This window comes from Culex pipiens, chromosome 3 (assembly GCF_016801865.2).
Source record: "Culex pipiens pallens isolate TS chromosome 3, TS_CPP_V2, whole genome shotgun sequence".
Taxonomy (NCBI): domain Eukaryota; kingdom Metazoa; phylum Arthropoda; class Insecta; order Diptera; family Culicidae; genus Culex; species Culex pipiens.
The window spans coordinates 174,476,134-174,496,912 of NC_068939.1; the positions used below are offsets into that span (position 1 = coordinate 174,476,134).

At 35.2% G+C, this 20,779-nt stretch overlaps 1 protein-coding gene across 2 annotated transcripts in view; it reads left to right on the forward strand.

Moving 5' to 3' along the window:
• The window catches only part of LOC120428225 (uncharacterized), a 113,164-nt gene that overhangs the window by 35,362 nt on the left and 57,023 nt on the right, over positions 1 to 20,779 (forward strand). For both annotated transcript variants that reach the window (XM_052710336.1, XM_052710338.1), the window contains exon 3: positions 13,910 to 14,024. The gene's annotated coding sequence lies outside the window, so the exon portion shown is untranslated. The remainder of the gene's footprint in view (positions 1 to 13,909; positions 14,025 to 20,779) is intronic.

Below are 20,779 nucleotides of genomic sequence, written 5' to 3' on the forward strand. Positions count from 1 at the left end.
TTACAATTTTTACAATTTTTACAATTTTTACAATTTTTACAATTTTTACAATTTTTAAAATTTTTGCAATTTCTACAATTTCTATAATTTTTACAATTTTTAAAATTTTACCATTTTTAAAATTTTACAATTTTTAAAATTTTACAATTTTTAAAATTTTACAATTTTTACCTTGATTTTTACAATAATTTGATGCCTATGTGCTCTTCTGTATTAAGATTGATGGGATTCCTTTCTAGACAGAACAAGAGAGCACACGGGCATCGAATTATTAAAATTATTTTAATATTTTTTAACAATTTATAAACAAATTCAATAATTATAAAAAAATCCACAATATTACCATTTTTTGTTATTTTTTTTAATTTGAGCAGTATTATTAATTTTAACAATTGAAACATTTTTTGAACAAATCGTACCTTTTTGTATTGTTTTTCAAGAATTTCGCAATGTTTTTTCAAGAATTTTAATTGTGTTTTTTTTTTTATTTGGATGATAGGATAGGATAGGAGTTAAGAGTATTTTAAGGCTAAAAAAGATGATTCTATTTGCACTTTAAAAAGATTTCATGAAGGAGAAGCACCTCTCCAAAAACATATTCGAAAAGCTGAATTTTTTTTTCTTAGGCTAAGTTGATCGGACTGTTGAGATAAAGCCTATTAAAGTTTCAACTTGGTGAAAAAATGCATAATAAGCCCTCATTTGTGAATTTGCGAAATAATTTGCTTGCACCAAAAATAATTTCTATTTTTTTAGATAATCCTTTTATTTGAAGATGTCTTAATAGGAGTTAAGAGTAATAAGATCACTTTTGAAACGAAAGGCTTGATAAAAAAAATCACAACAGTTTCATTATTTTAAATAATATTATAACATTTTCAACACAACACATGACTTCGTCATCTTTAACCAAACCCTCGAATACCTGCCTGGTTCTGTACAGAACCGCGCAGCACAAGAGCGAGAGAACTCCGTGATTTGATCGTTTTATGGCGCAAATAAATTCTGCATTTTATTCGACAGGTTGCCGCGCACCAAGCTACTCCCTCCCATGCTGGACAATTAAGACTTCTAGAAGCTCGTAAATTCTTGCCCGGTTCTGCGGAGCGGGGGCGATCTCGGAGCACCTTGGGTTGTGTAATATCGCGACGCGACGGAAATCTTCCGTTTTGAACTTCAGCGTTGTTGTTTCCCCTCATCGGAAGCACACTACTTCTACAGGCAGGTCGATGGGAAAGAAACGAAACATTTCGTTCATTTAACGCTAATCGCTGACGCGGTAATCCGATTTGGAGCAAATTATCCATTGGTTCAACGCTGGACTAATTCGTTCCGTCCGATGCATGGTGCCCGAGAAGGTCGACCGCGGTTGACCACCCAAAATGTTCGTGGCTGTCACTCCACGACTACGACTAATTAGCGACTGATGAGCGGAAAGCTTTCAAAGTGCGTCCAACCCGAGTGGGAAGCGAAAGGTTATTCCACTTGGGGGTTGAACTCGAACTTGGCAAAGGTCGCACGCCACCCGGGAACGCAGCGCAGGGCGCCCCGTACCAATTCGTTGTTCAACAATTCGCGAACGTAACCCACCGCAAGTACCGCTGCTGAAATCGAGCATAACATTTGCATACACGAGGCCGGCTGTCGGAAAAACTGGGCCAAACCTACTTCTGGGCTCGCGGCGCGTATGACTTGCTGGAACTTCAAAAAGAGGTGTGTGTTACTCGTGTTAACAACTACCAGCAATCACACTCACGAAACCGTCAGCTGGGCCCAGGCGAGAGGTGTAAACGAATGCAAACAGCCCCGTAATCGACAACACATCGCGCGAATCTCTTCCCGTACATGAACGGTATATCGTAACCACGTGGTTCAATAGCTGCTTCTGGAGTGCGTTTTTGGACGTGTGTATAGGAAAACCTCCCGCGTTGATGCGTACCGGCAAGTGTTCAAAACTCTTCAGGTCAGGTGTTACTCCACCAGCTGTCGAGGGAGGTGACGAACCGTGAAACATTTCTAAGCGCGTTGCGTTCATGATGGTGTAGACACGTGCCCAGCAACGTTGTTATTCCATGTAATTGTTTTCAAGCGCATATTGCGAAGCCCACATCTGCCTCTTGGTAAACACAAGTGCCATCCCTACGGTAAAGTGATAAACACTTCACCTGAAATGAGGCAATGTGAAAAGAAAACTAAGGAATACTACTGTAAGTTTATTTCAATTTTCAATATTTCCAAGGAATTCTTGCAAATTGAAAACAGTGGTGATCTACGGCATTCCAACATATCAACAAACAGTCTAACATACTCTCTGAAGCTATGCGAGTATTATCCAAGATCAAATCCGCCGATCTCTCATTAGTTGCGGCGATAGAAACACAGATTTAACACAATAGTTCTTGCAACTGACTCTCTGACTATAAAAATGCAAATTTTGTGATTTTCTTTATGAAATCTTTCAAAAAGATATTCTTGATTATACAATTTTTAAATATTGTTTTATGAAAAGAGCAGATACAACATTACACAGAAGTTTATTTCATTATAATTGAAAATTGAACCAAAAGTTTCCAAGATATCGCGATTTAAAAAAAGCTTATTTAACACTGAAAAAAAAAAATTCCCAAAATTAAACTTTAAGAGGCTGTATCACAACAACCAGAAGTCCGATCAACATATACAAAAACAGGAAAAATGCAGGACATTTTCTAAGCTTTTAGTAAATATTTTTTGCAGAGGTGCTTCTCCTTCATAAAGTATTTTTGTATTGCAAAATACTTAACATTTTGAGAAAAATTTCACCTTAATATGCTCATATCTTGAAAAGGGTGCACTACATCAAGAAATGTGTTAAGTCATTTTCAATTGACAATTTGATTTAACATCAAAAAACTTTTTTTAAATTTCGTTTGAATTTTTTTTTTTCGAAAGATCAATTAAAAAAATATAATTTTGCTATCAAATTTGGCACCATCCTAAACTCTAGAGCAAAAAAATAAAATTAGGGCTGGTACAAATTTATTTTAAAGTTTTTGTCACCCCCTCTTCAAAGTCGGCCCGAAGATCATGCAGCCAAAAAATATTTTTTCGAAAAAGTTCAAATGTTTTATGGAAATTTAAGCGAAATCAATTGAAATCAATTTTAACTGCATTCCACAGCGGTTATAATCATTTTTATCATGTCTGTAAAATTTTGAATTTTATTGAATTTTTAATGTACAAAACCGCAAAAAAAAGCCTCGAAACTTATATAAAAAAAGATTGCATATCAACTGTACAGGTGTATTATGCATTTTTCAATTCATTTTTTCATTGAAATGTTGAAATTCTGGCTTGTAATTTTGATAATTATATTTTTATATCTTTTTGCCCCCACCCCTCGACCTCGCCCATAGTCGAGGGACAAAAATATCAAAAAATATTTGCATCTGCCTTAGAGAATTAGAAAAATTATTTCGAGAATTCAACTTTCAGTGAAAAAAATAAAAAAAAGATCGAGATTTTTTTCTCTGTGAACCTATTTTTTCCTGAAAAGTGCTAATCATCATCACAACTATACCTAAGACATGAAATCGATCAGAAAATTCCTTCTCAAGATACAGATTTTCGTATACAGTCCAGACTCGATTTTCCAAAGGCCTCGGAAAAATTTCACTTCGGATAATCGAATCACGAAATAAATATATTTTTCGTTGTCTAATTTTTGATTGTTGAGCATAGGTATGATCCCTAAACTACGCTAAAATTAGTTAGAATTTTTATTAAATCCAAGATGGCGGCCAAAATGGCGGTGATGCAATATTGAAAAAATGCATTTTATTTTTTAAAAGGCAATCAACAACTCAATTTTTACTAAAATGGGGTTGTAGAACTCAAATTTTATGTAAAAAACAAGAAAGGCAATCAACAACTCAAATTTGACTAAAATGGGGTCGTAGAACTCAAATTGTATGTAAAAAACAATACAATGATAACATACGAAAAAATTTTTGTTCGTGATTCGATTATCCGAAGTCCCATACAAACCTTCGGATAATCGAATCACGAACAAAAATTTTTTTTCGTTTTTTTTCGTGGTAAATTACCTTTTTTCGGACCTACTAAGCAAAGTTTCCTTCAATTTCCGAGGACTTCGAATTGTCCGCATTGGTCTTCTGTACGATTCATACATGTCTGTAATGGGATTCAATCCTGAGACCTTTGTCTCACCTATGTAGCGCTTTTACAGTATCAGCCAAATATCAGCCATCACGATTCAAATACAGTCCAGACTCGATTATCCGAAGCCTCGATTATCCGAAGTTTCGATTATCCGAAGTTTCGATTATCCGAAGTTCGATTATCCGAAGGTTTGTGTAGGACTTCTGATAATCGAATCACGAACAAAAAAAAATCTTTTTTTAATTTTCTTATTTTTAACATCGAATTCGAGTTCTGCGAATCCATTTTAGTAAAAATTAAATAGTTGATTGTCTATTAAAATACAAAATGATTTTTCGTGATTCGATTATTCGAAGAAAAATAATTAGGTTGGGAGGGCAGCGAATAACTGAGAAGGTTAAAGCTGCCAGAAATAAATGAATTAACAACAACACCATTGAGGTTAGTGTTTGCGATAAAAAGTCTCAGATGTATTTTTGCTTCAAGGAATTCCTTAAAACGTCCAATTGTCGTTCATCAGCAAACTTACACGAACTAATCAAACTTTCGCTGAATACTGATTTACGAACAGTTTTATAGCAGTTCAATATAAATCAATTCTCTTTTCTTCCGCAAACTCTACCAACGGCCGCCGTAACCCGTTTACAGAAAGTTTCCGTTTTACGAGTAGACCGGCGGCGTGCAGTTGTAAAACGTTAACTAGGGGAAATATACCCTTTCTAATCAAACACCTATCATCGTCATATGGAGAATTTGATGCTCGATTAAAGCTCCAAAAATACTATTTAGGCTATAAACTTACCAGCAACAGCACCGCCTCAAGTAAGCACGCAAATTTATGCCATTTACTGGCCAAATAGATCAAATTTAATGCACTTTTGATCATAATTTCTATTTTGCGAGACCATTTCTGTGGCACACACATCCACACGCAAGTTCAGAAGATAACTGCTTAACGAAAGTCCCCATCAATATCTTTTCACTTGCGCTAACGATAGTCACTCACTTGAAAAATAAACCCGAAAAATGTAAATAATTAGCAAGCACCATCAAAAAAACAAACGCGCTAAGTCTTCTGACGTTTGAATTTTGAACATCCATTTCAATCGAAGGCTGAAGAAAACCGAGCGAGGAGCGAAGGCAAATAAAGAACAAAGGGTGGCCACCAACACCACCACCATGCTGGTGCAGCGCCTGTTGGAGAGAGCAAGTGCTGCCAGGAAACTTTCGCTACAAATGCTACTTTTCGTGAGTGTTCGCTTAAAATTTCATCAATTTTGGCAGCACTAAGCAAACCCAAAAGAGCGCTGGAAGAAAAAAAGAACTAAGCTGAAAATAGAAAAATGGGCGTGGCCCAATGCACACGACTGATTAGAATGCGTTTTTGAAATATTTTTTTTTAAATGCTTGTAAAAGGAATAGCATAACTTTTAATAAAAGTGAAAATAAACAGAAATGTTCACAAAAAGTTGCTCTAGTCGTTGGTGTACTTGGTTTTAGTGAATTTCAAGGAACAATCCAGATTATCCAGCATCATTCAAACACGACCGCTTATTAGGCTTAAAATGGGCATATTTCCCCTACCCTTCTAAAATCCGACAGAAGGAGTTCCGACTAAACATTTCAAACCGAAGGTGGTGGCGGCCATCAGGATCGCGACGACTTCAAACACAGAAATTAATCATGCTTAAAATTCCATTTCCATCCCCCAATTGTCATTGGAGCGGGTTTTTTTTCTGCGGAATGTTTCGAGGGGGTAACAATATCCACCGAGGGTATTGTAGAACTACCAACTGGTTGGCCAAATGTGTGGTACAAATTGAGGCATTTGCGCCGTCGGAATGGTCGTCCAGCTTGGTTTAGTAGATGCAAGAATGGGTGCACTATTTATTGCCCATAAAACAGGCTCTGTTAAGGGCTAAGTGCATTCAGGTTGTGACTTGGTGGTTAGGGTGGTTAAACCGCGGGTATTCGTTGCAAGGACCCTACTGTACCAGTTTGTGGACTGCATTCCGCAAGGTTTTTCGGATTTGGCCAGGGCAATTACCGTCGACGGTGGTGGGACGTGAAAAGAAACATTCTGCAGGTGTTAACTTACGCCATTATTGTCGTGGTCGTTCCATTTGTGTACCATTGCAGCGGTGTTCAGCATGATTGAGAGGAACTTCATAACCTAAGCGCTACCGCGGCGTCCCCACAGATTAGATTGTTTTGTCATTGCTGCGGAATCTAGCGGCGCGTCCCGCAGAACATTACGCAACGCTAATCGAACTAATCAACGCGATTATGCTCGCGCGCGCGCGTTCAAGCAAAAAATGTCGCGGAAGATTGAGATTAGTGCGGGTAGATCGAACCGCAACCTGATTTCGAACCGTTTTCGCGATCACTCTCAAAACAGACCGAATACCGGTTTGAGCGCAAAACAGAACCGGACCGGCCACCGCGGTAATCAATTAGTTACCAAGGTCTTCCGAAACAATCGCGGTGCCTGCTGGTTTGTCTCTGTATAACGTACCAAGCCCCCCTGCGAGATATTGGTAGCAGGTACACGGAGAGAAACTTTAGTTTCTGAAATAACCCAGAATAGATTTTTTTTCGTGCACCTGTAGTACTGAGATATCCAAGTTCTTGACGTGAACTACGAGTCCATAGAGCAGAGCGGAGCAGAGGTCGTTGCGAAAAATCAATTAAGGCCCGCGGTCCGATTGGAGGGCATGCAAAGCAAACGCTGGTGCTAGAGATTAGCGGCAAGTTTCGTTCTTGTGGTCCTGTCCTGTGCCACAGGCCTGTACACAGTCGTAGATGGAGGTTTTACGCATTCCGCGGTGCGCGGCCACATAGTTGTAGTGGCTTAATCTGATCTAGCCTTTGAACGTTGACTGTGTGATTTTTTAGAATGCAGGATTGCTCTTTTGACAAAAAATGCTGGAATTTTCAGACTTTTCAATTTTTTTATCTTGTCCGAGTAGGGACCATCCATAAACCACGTGGACACTTTTTTGAAATCTAAGGCCCCCTCCCTCCCCCTCGTGGACAATTTCCATACAAAACAAATCTTTTTTGTATGGATCGTGGACAATCGCTGACCCCCTGAGTTTAAAAACTTGAACATTTCTTGTCTTCCTACGGAGCAATTCTTTGAAAATTACACAGCAAAAAATCCGATGGCAAAAGCATGCACATCACCTTCGTCAAAAAAGACACTTAATATTACACAATGCATGTAAAATTATTGTGAACACAAAAAAATGGAACAGACGGGATTCAAACCCAGCACCGTCAGTAAGGACTGGCGCCTTAGCCCGCTCGGCCATCAGACAGATGAAGAATAGAAAGGATAAACGCAGATATTACCTTGACATTTCGGTCAAGTAGTTTTCCCATACTGATGTATTTCAGGGTGTAATATTGCATAAAATAATGTAAAATTTTTATTTACACTCAGGCCTTTTGAGCGCAGTTGGATTAATACTTTTTTTTCTAAAAATAAACTCCTTAAAAAAAACAAAAACGTAAAAAAATATTTTTGTGAGTTTTTTTTCATTTTTGAGAAGCTCCTAAATTTATTTTGGAAAGGGGGAAATATTTTCAAAATTAAGTTGCATTAAAAAAAGTTGTTTTTTTTCTTTTTACGTGGGTTTTGGCTTTGCTTTAAATAAATACGACAAAATTATATAGGAAATCTTGTGATCGAAAAACTATACTTTCAGAAATTGTCAGCATGGGCACTATTTATAACGGATGTGCGACAAAAAATCGAAAGACATAAGGTCGAATGGACAAAAAATCGAAAGTGGAACAAGTGAAACTAAATTCTGTAATATTTTTGTGATTTGAATGCATGTATTTAAACATGTGCAGAAAACATAATTCTAACATATTTTTGTAAAATTTAATTCATTACAAAAAAAATAGTTTTTCTGTGAGTTTTACCATTTTTTTCAATAATGAGCAGTATTGTTTGAAAGAAACAATAGCATAATTTCCATACTACCTTTTTTGAGATTATTTCCATTCTTAAGAAAAATGTTTTTTTTTGTAATAATATCGTGAGATATCCCATTCATTAAGACATGTTCAGTGCAATTAAATATAAAAAGTCTGAAATTTAAAAATATTTTGAGAGATTTTTAATTTTTATGAATTCTGGGATTTTTTTTAAAAAAAGGTCCTATAAACATTTATTTTTATTTTTGGGTAATTTTGGCTATAAAATAGGTTTATTGGACCTTTTAAAAACTGTAGAATTTATTTTGACGGTTGTAAAATTTTTGTGGGTTTTTCCATTCTTTCAAAAATGATCAGTTCAAAAAAATGTCCGGCTTCTAGCATATTTTGTAAGTTTTGTGTAAGAATGCTGTGAAAATACTTAAAAATATGAACTTTGAAAATAAAATTTCCAGGTATAGTTGTTGGATTCGACATATTTGTAGGAATTAACAGGAAATTAATTAATAAAATATAAATATTTTTTGAAAAATGACAGTTACTGTCCAAGTGCTGTCAAATTTAATAATCACTTTTAAAACCAACATCATTTTGCAATTAAAATCGCCTAACCAAGCAACATGGTGGGTACATGCGACTACAGCCAGTGCGCCACCATTAAACATCAGTGGGCCCAGAAGTGGTGAAAATTAATATCCATCAGCAAAATCACAGAAGCGCAAAAATGATTATGTAAAACCGTAGCAGCAACTACAATAACCGCACTCACTTAGCTTTATTTGTGTGCACTGTAAAAAAATAATCTGTAAAATTTATCATTTTTTTTTGTTATTTGATCAATGAGTAATTTTGCACCCTTGTTAAATCAATTTTGACTTTTCAAACGAAAGTCAAAATTTACTTTTTTCACTGTGCAATCACAAAGTGTGCTCCACTTTGCCCGGTAAAAGCACTGTAACACTGAGGTAAGCAAAAATAAGCAACAAGTCATGTGGTGTGGCTGTCTGTGTGTATTTACTCAATAGACACAACGGCGAACCTCAAGATATTTCGCACAAAACAAGTGTAAATTGTCGATTTTCCGGCTTGTTTTCTGGCTGCTTTCCAATTATTTAAACAACCATAAAGCTCGGGGGTATTTGCGCACCCGCGTAATACGAGCTTTTTTTTTGCTGCATCTCTCTGAACGCAAATGCAGACACACATGTGGTTCCGAAATTACCCTGGCTGTCGAATTTTAACCTTCGATGCTGGTTTGACTGTTCAACTTTCTTCTGTCGCTGTGTTTTTGTTTTGTTTTAATGACCAGCTTGATTTTGGTTGTGCAATTGTTTCCGATTACTTGTTTGTGTTTTTAATATTTCTTTTTGTTTGAATTTCCTTCCTTTCTTTCTTGTTATTTTTTTAATGCAAAGCTAACTAATGTTTTACTTTTCTAAATAAAACGCTAATTTTATCTCTCTTCATTCACAGTTTGTCTCTGCGCATTTTTGTGCGCAGGAAATTTCGTTAATGATTATATCAGCCAAATTAGGCGATCTTTCACACATGTGCGTGTTGTGTTGCACAACCGTGCACAAATCGGCGCGCTAAGTTGCGCGTTTTTATGCTGAATTAGCAGAGCCCCAATACATATGAATATTGATGAAGTGATGGCCAAACGATGGCGATCAAGCCATATTGGCGGTGGATGGGAATCGGTCGGCGTATTTTTTTTTTCGTTAATTTTCATTTTCTGATGTTTCTATTTTGGCGCAGACAAACACTGAGACACGCTAGTGGGTCGCAAAATGCATAATTTTTCATTTTTGTGTCGACATAATTGGGTTAGCGGGTTAGCATTTTTATGTTGGAATTTGTCATCACAAGCCACTTTTACTCATATTTATGTTTAATTTTCAAGACAGATTTTTTATTTCACTTTACAATTCTTTTTATCAGATTCGTAGTTGATCTGGAACAAGAAAAAAAACTTTTTTATTGATTTAACAAAAAAAAAATTGATAAAGCTTTTCATGATTTCATAAACAAAATAATGAATAAATGGAAAATATTCCTTAGTTAAAATTAAAATTTAAGGCTACTAGTAATAGTAATTGGAGAGTTTGTGAATTAAGCATTTCATAATTCTTTATTCATTTTTCTTGCGTTTTTTCATGAGCTTTATTTATGAACTGTTCTTTTAAGTAATTTGTGTATTTTTCATAGCTACAGCTTTTTTTAAAGGTCCAACATTTTTTTTATGTTTTTGCCTTTTGGGTGTTTTATTTTTATCCCTGACTCAAAGTGGTTTCAAAACACCCAAAAATTCGAAATTGAAAATAAAATCAATGAACAAGAAATAAAAGAATATAATAATTGAAATTACAAGCCACATTTCAACATTTAAATGAAAAAAAAATCATTAAATTTAAAAGATTTTTGAATTAAATCAAACACGAAAAAAATGTTTTAAACGCAGGAAATGCATTTTAAATTGATTACACCTAAAATTCCATTGAAACTTTTAACATTTTTGAAAACATATTTTTTTGCCCCTTGTTTTTCAGGCCAACTCTGGCCAAAGTCAAGGAGGGGCCAAAAAAAAATTAAAAAATATAAAAGTTGATTTTGCAAGCCATGGTATTAGTTTTCAAAATATCTAAGTTATGAGGAGATTTTTTTTCGTAAAAAAAATTGCGGTACTGTACCTCGAAATTTTACAATAATTAAGTAAAATGCATTTAAATTGTTTTTAGTAGGTTTTTCCTTTAAAATTTTGAAGTTTTTGAAAATAATTTTTTCCGCCCTCTTATTTTTCGGACCGATTTTGAAGGGGGATAGGGAGAGGTGGGGGGGGGGGGGGTTAACATAAAATTTGGAAAATTATTTGCAACGGCCTTATGACTTTTTTGAAAAAAAATAAATGAGTTTTTTGGAAAACATAAAAATTTCAATAATTTTTTTACATATTTGCAAATTTGCAGTCGATTTTTAAATAAAATTCATCGATTTCAAGAGCACTAAAGGCACTAACAAAATAATTTTTAATGGAAAAATTCCGTTTGTCGTTTTTGAAAAAAGTGTTCATGATTGTCCACTCCTGAAATTTTCGAAAAAAAAATCAAGAATGGACAATCATGAACACTACTTAAAAAAAAAGAAGAACAAGAATTTTTCAGTATCCCATAAAATTGTCTAAGTGACATTAAAGATTGGATCTCTTGTTGCTGAAAACCAACGATTAAAAGAAAAAGAAACAAGAAAATTTATATTTTTCAGGTCTAAACTTTTTTAACTAAAAATTCTTTTTTCACAAAAAACTAATTTTGAATAAAAAAAATCATAACTCGGCGCAACATTTTTGTTCATACTTCTCTATGGCTCAAAAGTTGCGGATTTTTATCCTTTAGAACATACAAAAAAAAAACAAAAAAAAATGAAATTGATTTTTTGTGAAAAAAACTTCATTTAAATATCGGCATTTTTTCCGTATAACTATTTTTTTTCTGAAAAGTCCTCATACCTACAATAATTACAACTTTGGCGAAGATTCCAAATCGATCAGAAAATGTCTCCAAAAGTTAAACATTTTCGAAAAAATGATCGAATTGTATGGAGACACAAAATAGCTTCTTTGGTCTTAAACGAAAAAAAAAAACGAAACTATTGGCACTACGCCCCCCGGGGCATGGCCTTCCTCTAACGTGGGATTTCTGCTCCAGCGCCTCTGACGAGACAGGAGAAACCGGGACCGACGTTTTACTTCACCATCCGATAGAAGCTCAGTGGATAAGGCGGGAATCGAACCCGCGTCTCATAGCATCATCGGGATCGGCAGCCGAAGCCGCTACCCCTGCGCCACGAGACCCACTTTGGTCTTAAAGAAGGCCAAAAGGCCAATGTTTGAACCAAATAACAAAAAAAAAAAAATCAAATAAAATCCATTTTCGGTTTTCGTGGAAAATTGCAAATTTTGTTTCACGTTTTTGCCCTCCCTTCAAACATTTTGGGCAAAAAAATGCAAACAAAACAAATCAAAAAATTCTGATGATAAAACTTGTTAGATTCGAATGTAAAGTATTGAGAATACCTTGTTTGTTTATGTAATTTTAATCAAATAAGGTCATTTTAACCTTTTCACAATTTTTCAATTTTGGGATCACGGATCGGAAAATTTTAATTTTTAAGAAACAAAATTCAATTGATATTTAGCAAATTGTTGACAGTAGCATCACTGTAATATTGTTTATCAAATTTTGCGATATCAGTGCACTTTTTCTAAATTATGCATCAAATTAGAAATTTAGTATTTTTTGATTACCCTTCGACCTCGACCAGAGCTGATTGACAAAAAGACAATTTTAAAGTTCATACTAATTTCATTGGATTTAATGGGATGTATTCCAGATGTCGGGAATACTTTTTTTTTAATTCGCTTTTTTAAACTTACTCTTCTCCTCTCATTTTTACGTCATAATTGTTTCAACTACTTGCGTTGGCAAATCCATTTCTGCATCAAACCATGCTTTATTTTGCGCAACGTCCACTTTGCATTCAAGCCGTATAAACTCTCAATTACCATCAAACCAACAACCACCTTCTCAACGCCACCGTTGGAGTCGGAGTGTGATGTATTGTTGCTGCCCGGTTGTATACCGGTTGAAGAAGTATCAATCTAAACTATAACACAATCGGCAATCTGTTCACCGGCCCCAGACTCCACGTGCTCAAACTAATAAAATCCGCCAACCAGCGCGTATTCATCAGCATTGTGTTTTGTTTTCCAAGCACAGTTTTTTGTTTGCTTCGTTCCGAAACCTCCTCCTCTGTCGATTTTATTAAGTTTTTCTTCTTCCCCCAACCATTATGCACTTTGCCACCCCCGAATCGTTGATGACCTCGGCCAGCCTCAATTCACACCTTCTTCATCTTTCAACGAATCAGTTAAAAAAGAAGAAGCCAACCGAAGCAGATTACCCCATTAGCATTATGCAGACGACGGTGAATTCCAACCAACTCTTTGGTTCAGTTCACTTTGCCACTTTGGCAATTGACAATTTCCTTCATCATCAGCAGCAGCACCGAGAAATCGGGTGTTCCCGGGCAGACGGTAATAACAAAATTCATGCCATTTCAATAACAAATACTGTTAAAATAACAGAAAGTGTTATGGAATCTTCTTGAAAAATCTATTTTTTTGCAGAAGGGTATAATAATAGTTTATGTTATCATATCAAAATTTGTTATTGGTCTGGTATTGGTTGAAGGCCTAAACAACTTTGGAATAACATTTTTTGTTATGGAAGAATACCGCCAACTGTTATTGGGATGGTCGGATTAGTTGTTAAAATAACAAAAAATAATAACAAAGATGTGGTCGAAGAATAACTAAATAACATATGAGTCTTTTATTACAATAACAATCCAACAACAAAAAATTCATAACGACGAATAACAAATCTTGTTATAAATAACATAAAATGTTATTGGTAAAATACTTCCAAATATCAAAAAATGTTATTCCCAAGTTATTTCCGTCTGCTCGGGTTCGGAGAAGGGGCGCGAACATCTTGATTTGGAACCACTTAGCATAACTTGCGAGTGTGGTTTATTGGTTGAGCGATTTGGGCACGGTTAAGGGTTAGTTTGTCTTTTTATTGACTGTTTCAGTTTTTTTAGGTCCAAACGACACCCTGCTACCCAAATTAACCACATTTTTCAACCTTCATAATAGTTTAACCCCGCCATAATAAAGCAATAATTTTGCTCCCATTCGATGCAGCAATTCAATGTTTTCCCTCTATCTCTTTTATTGCAGGTCGTTTCGGCCTCCCCAAATGGATTAACGACAACAACGTTACGGCGACCCTGTTGAGTTTACCACTTCTGGCGCCGGCAGCAGCGGATTCGAGAGGGACCTCGCGAAGCACCAGGTAAGACCGCGAAGCTTTTATCGCCAGAGACCGCAAACCGTTAGAACTGTCGATCGGCCAGAATTTACTGGCAAAGTTAGAACGAGAAGAACCTCCGCCAGGTGAGCCTCATGACTCAATGCTTGCAAGTGTAACTGTTGTGCGGTTCTTCCGTATCCAGCGCGGGGGTACAATTATAGGTCGTTGGAGGCAATTCTTCACGAGTACGCGGGGTTCGCTGACACAGCATGTCACTACACTGATTGCTGTCCAAGGATGGTATTCAGCGATCATCTGTTTTGCCGTTGAGCTTGCCAAACTCCACCTTCTTCATACCAACCTGGACGGTTTTTGTTTTGATCAGATTTTCAATGGAGAAGCTCCAATCCGGGGTGGGTTCGACAGCCACAAACATTCCAACTCCAGTAGAATGGAAAACGGTTCGAAACCAAATATGAGCATCACTTCCTGCCATTGAATTCTGGACAGAAACACACACACGTACGTGCATGTGTGTGCTTTGTACCTTAACCTAACCTAGAAATCCACGCTTGCGACGGTTGTAATTTCATTTTGGTCACACATCACCGCGGCTAGGTGGAGTTGGGTCGTTGGGCGGAATTGATTTGCCCTATCGGTTTAGCGCTTCTTGTTGCGGTTTTTCACAAAACGGCAAATCGAAGGATCTAACTGTACACCCGAATCGGTGGTTAAGTTTGTGCGATAATAATTCGTTATTATATCGAGTCGTCGTGCTTGTTTGGTTTGAGCTGAACTATTGTGTTTGGTAAGCTGTTGACTCAGCTGGCCAGGGAAGCATTAGCGGGAGTTATGTGGAGAAATACTTGATTAAAAATCAATTAAGGTGTGACACGCATGAATTACGCAGGTCTGGATCGTTGAAGAATACGCAAAGCTTTCGTATTCTAAAAAATAAATAAATAAATATCTACTTAAAACATAGTTGCACATAAAAAATTAACATTTAACAAAAATACGAAATGACAACTTGTTGACTAAAATATATAAAAAAGGTCAAATTAAAAAAAAGACAAAGGCAGCTATATTTTTAATTGATAATGTTTTGAAAATGCAGACAGAATGTTTTAAATCTTTCCAGAGTCCCAATTGCTTTTTAACGTTTGATGTTTTTAAGGTGGTAGATGGTGTCTTTCACTTTTGGGGCAATGACTGGCAATGATGGTTCTGAAATTGAAATGAAAAAATAATCACTATATATAAAATGCTTGTACAAAATTTCTGAATCAAGATTTAAATGCTTTTCTAAAACAAACATGGCCGCCAAATGGCCGATCGGGAATGATGCCTTTCAGAGCCTTAATTTAGAAAGCATGGAAAATAAATATTTTTGGTGGTTCTGAAACTACCGGCACAATATGAATGTACGACAAAAGGTCGAATGGACAAAACGTCGAAAGGGCAAATTAAAAAAAAAACTTTTGATGTTAGCCTAAATGCATAAATAATGAAAAGCAGCTATGGAAAGGTGTTTTAAACGGTTTTCATTAATTTCACTCCTATATTCTTAAAAATTTAAAGGTCTTCTAAATAAAAACTTGCCCCGGATTATTGGAGACTGGAGAAAAGGGAGGGGAGGGAGGTTATCTTTAAAAATACAAATAAAACGATCGATTTTTGCCTTCCTCACATTACTGAGGAAATGCTATAAAATGTTGATCATGTTGATGTTGATCAAAAAATGTTGCACTAAGTTACCTCGGCACTGGCTGACCAGATTTGTCGGCTGACCCTATAAGTCGCTATTGAAAATGATAAAGTTTAGTGAAGTACTTCAAAAGTTATGCTAAAAAACGATTTTAACAAAAGTCCGGAAGATTGTAAAAGGGTGGTTTTTGTAAGAAACCTCGTCATGTTATACATTTTTAGAAAGGTTTTCGAAAGACCTTTTCAACGAGTTCAAAAGATTGAAGATCTGACAACCCTATCAAAAGTTATAAGCACTTAAGTGTTATTTATGAACTTTTTGGAGGCCGGATCTCAGATATTTTGACAAAAACGTTGTCCGGATCTATCATGCGACCTGTCGTTGGATAGATAATCAAAAGACCTTTCCAACGAGTTCAGTAGATTGAAGTTTTGACAACCCTATCAAAAGTTATAAGCACTTAAGTGTTATTTATGAACTTTCTAGAGGCCGGATCTCATATATTTCGATGAAAACGTTGTCCGGATCTATCATACGACTTGTCATTGTGTAGGTAATCAAAAGACCTTTTCAACGAGTTCAATATATTGAAGATCTGACAACCCTATCAATAGTTATAAGCACTTAAGTGTTATTTATGAACTTTTTGGAGGCCGGATCTCAGATATTTTGACAAAAACCTTGCCCGGATCTATCATGTGACCTGTCGTTGGATAGGTAATCAAAATACCTTTCCAACGAGTTCAGTAGATTGAAGATCTGACAACCCTATCAAAAGTTATAAGCACTTAAGTGTTATTTATGAACTTTGTGGAGGCCGGATCTCAGATATTACCTAGCATTACACTCTAAATGTGAGGAAGGCACCAACCACCTAATGGTGGATTAAGTAACGTTTTTTTATATGCAGCTATATTTTTTGAAGTAAAATTTTTCTAAGGATCTGTTTACATTTGAAAGAATTGAAGAATCACTGAAATATTACAACTTTTATTTTTTTATGAAAAAAAAAACTTTTGAAATATTTTAAAAGCCGTATTTTAAAAAAACACTAATATTTGAAGAAAAAAATCACAGGAGCATTACGACAAACAAGAATATGTGGTTTTAAAAAATAAAATCAAAACTTGAAAAATATTTTAGAAATTGAACTTTTTTTAGGAACTGATATTTTAAAAAATGGAAAAACTCACAAAAACATTAATATATTCAGGGAAAGGTTGCTTAATGATAATAAACTTTAAAAGTATAATAGAATTCGACCTTTTTTTTAAATAATTGCTCATGTTTGAAAGAATGAAAAAACTCACAAAAATTACATGTCATTCAAAAATAGGTCGATTTTTTTTAAAAAGAATTAAACTTCCAAAATATTTTAGAAGTCGATCATTCTTTTTGAGAATTGACGATCCAGAATACGTTTTTTTTTTGTTAAATAAAAATAAACTTCTTAAATATTTTAGAAGTCGAATTTTTTTTTCAAAGAACTGCTCATGTTTGAAAGAATGGAAAAATTTACAAAAATACTATGACAATCAAGAATAGGTTTATTTTTTTTTAATAAAATAACCTTTCAAAATATTTTAAAAAGTCACACTTTTTTCTCAAAGAACTGCTCATGTTTGAAAGAATAGAATGACTCACAATATTATTACAAAATATTATTACACGAACTAATGTTTTTGGGGAATGGAAAACTTCTCAAAAAATGGTTTGGAATTTATTCTGCTTATTTGAAAAAAAAAAAAAAGATCATTACTAAAAGGACGGATGTACTCTTAGAAGCGAATCAGATTTGCATGTAAGAATATTTTTTCAAGAATATCTTAGAAGTTTTTAACTATTAATATTAGTTTCATTTCTTCACATTCGACCTTTTGTCCTGTCGACCTTTTGTCCATCCGACCATATGTCTTTCGACCTTTTGGCATTCGACTTTTTGTACATTCGACCTTACAATATATCCGTTTCACCTGAAATCCATCAAAACTGGCATTTAGATTATTTGGTTTAATAAATCTTTTAGAACCAGTTTTATACAAAAGTTCCGAATTGGCTCAAAGTTTGTTGTCCAAAATAATTAGAGCCTTATTTTTTGTGTTTGGCGATTAGGGTGGTCCTATCCGAAAAAGGGTGGTCCTAAAATTTGCGTTCTTGGAGTTTCGATAGAGAAGCATTGTACTTTTAGTTCGATTGTTTTCCATTTTTGGTTATTCTTTCAATAAACTTATTTTTATTTAAATATTTTGAAATTAATTTTGAAAATTTACTATCGTGGCATACAGTAAAATATGGCTTACTTTTTCAAAAGATCTTTTGTACACGACGCATCCGTCGATGGAAGTGATGGCGTATTGATTGTTCTTAAAAAGTAATCATGAAATACTGTCTTATCTATTTTCGATTGTTTGCTTTAAACCAAAACAAAAAAAAGATCAGAACGGTGGTAGTAAATTGCTGGATTGCATTGTTTTTGGATTTAATTACAATATGGAATGAGATATTTAATATAAATTATTTTTAACGGTTGTTTCAATATTGATAACTAAACAAAAGTTCATTTAATTTTTTTTTGGAATGTTTTTTTTGCAGATGCATTCCAAATTATTCGCATGGGTAAGCTAAATCATTAGAAAAAACACAAACACACAAACACATACACGCGCTCGATTCACTTTCGTTATGAGATAATGATCATTATTTTGCACCGGTAATTGTGCGAATGGGTGAGAGAAAAGAGAGAAAAATTATCGGCATGTGTGTGCGTTTGCGCCCATTTGTACCGTAGATAGAGAGAGAAAAAGACAAAAATCTGCCGAAGAATTGCTGCATTTGATCCGCAATAGCGCGCGTGGCGTGCGATCGCAAGAATGACTGTTGCGTTTTTGCACATGATCGCGCTCACACACCCACCTTCATACGGCGGCGCGTCGACGACGCATCCGTCGATGGAAGTGATGCCAGTGAACTCTGGGTTGAGGTTTATTTATTTTTTGCTTCTGCTTCTCCGCAGTCAGCTGAGCTTTGGGAGTAGCGACTGGTCGTTCGCGGAATGGACCGAATTGTTTGCGAATCATGAGCTTGGCTTGGCTTGAGCTTTACCATGCAAAAAAATGCATTAAATATATTTCAAACGATTTTCAACTCTTAATATTTAAGATATTTTACTGTTTTTGTGAAGATGTTATGCCTTTCAAAGAGCGAGTTCTTATCTCAACAACCAATAATTACTTAAATGCCTTCGCCACCTGTAAACATAGCTATAAATGCAATCTTATTCCGAGTGCAAACAGTTCCTGATATTATCATGTGTTATTTGCACTAGCGAATTAAATTCAACCCAATATCGCATCACCAATTGAAGCTGTTGCAAAGTTTGCTTTCATTCGCTCCTTCAGAAATCTTCAAAACCAAACCAATTACCTGCCACAAAGATTTGTGTACTTGAACTTGGCAGCAAGTTTCACCACCCTCACCTTTCTATTATTCCTCTCGCGCAGATCTGTTTCTGCTCAATGGCAATTACCGGCACGACCTAGGCCAAATCATGCTCGAAGCCTCCGCCGCCATGCACCACCTTCTATAACGTTTCAAGTTTAAAAACTCGCGCAAACGCAAACGGTTTGCCGGTTGCGGTCGTCGTTTAAAAGATACAACCGATATGCAAAAAAATAACAACCAACTTGTAGAAAAATGTTTCAATGCGCTCCATTTTCATCCCACCCACCCTTGGTCGTCCTATTCTCCCCAGGCAGCATTCGATGGGGTTTGTTTATGTTTTGCCGCCCTCTTCTTACCACAATTTTGTATACCCAAAGATTTTCGATCTTTCAAAGTTTTCTTGGATTGATTCAATGCTGTTTTTTTGGGTTTCTTCGCATTTTGTGTTGTTGAAATTTTGATTGATTTCTATTTTATTGGTCCAAAATTTAGAGATATTACTAAATAATTTAATAAATCAATCTAGGATCTAGGCGGACGCCTTAAAAACGACAAATTTATCGATGAACCTTGACTGGGTTCGGTCATATTCATGACTCACCATAATCATTTTTTTAAACCTTGTTCAAAACCCATTTTTTTTTTGCAATAACCAGCGAAAGAGGTGAATTTATGCTACTTTCGGAAGAATTGACACGTTTTTTTTAATTTATTGTAATTTGAATAAAACTAACACTGAAATAAAAAAAGTACACAATTTTTTTATTCTAGGAGTTTTTCCTCCTTTACTTATTTAGTAATAGGGGTTTTCAAATTACTCAATATGAAAAATGGGGGCAAAATCCCTTGAATTTAGGAATTTTGTCCTTTTTTTATTTCAGTTCAATCAAATTTGGCCTTTCAACGGCTTTTAAATAAATAGTCAAGCGATTATGGAAACTTTGTTAAAGCGAATAAATGTTTATAAAAACTTTTTTACAATGAAACTCGAGGAACTCGAGGACTTCATCTGACAATTTAATTTAAGGGGCGAATTAACTTTTACAGTGTACACTCAAAAAAAGGTGTCTGAATTCAAATTAAAATAAAAACTTTTTTCATCCAATTTTGATGCTTCCATTAAAAAGCAGAAATCTTTATTTTTTTCAAGTCTTGTAATTAGTGATTTTGATTGCATTCCTGTAGGGGAGAGTGGGGAGACTTGATCCCCGGGGGCACTTGATCCCAAGCCTGTATCTCGTCAGCATGTGGGTAAAACAATTAGCTTTGTTCTAGAAAATTGTGCGAAATTGACTAAAGCTCATTGTAGAAAACAAAGCAAAAACTTAAAAAATGTTTAGATTGAGTTACACACATTTTTCTAAAACGAGCTGCAAAAAACTTCCAAGAGATCTTTTTTTCTTTGTTTTGATATGTATAGAAAACACTCAAAAATTATTCAAAAAAATATATTTTATACCTGAATTGCTTGATAAACTTATCAACTCCAAAACCCTTACGCATTTGATGTTAAATTTATCGTCATACTATTTTTACAATCAATTGTTGAAAAAATTGCGTTTAGGGAGACTTGATCCTTGCATTTTTACAGTCACTGGAATCAGCCTCAAGATTAATTAATTGGGCTGGGTTTTCATACATAGATTCC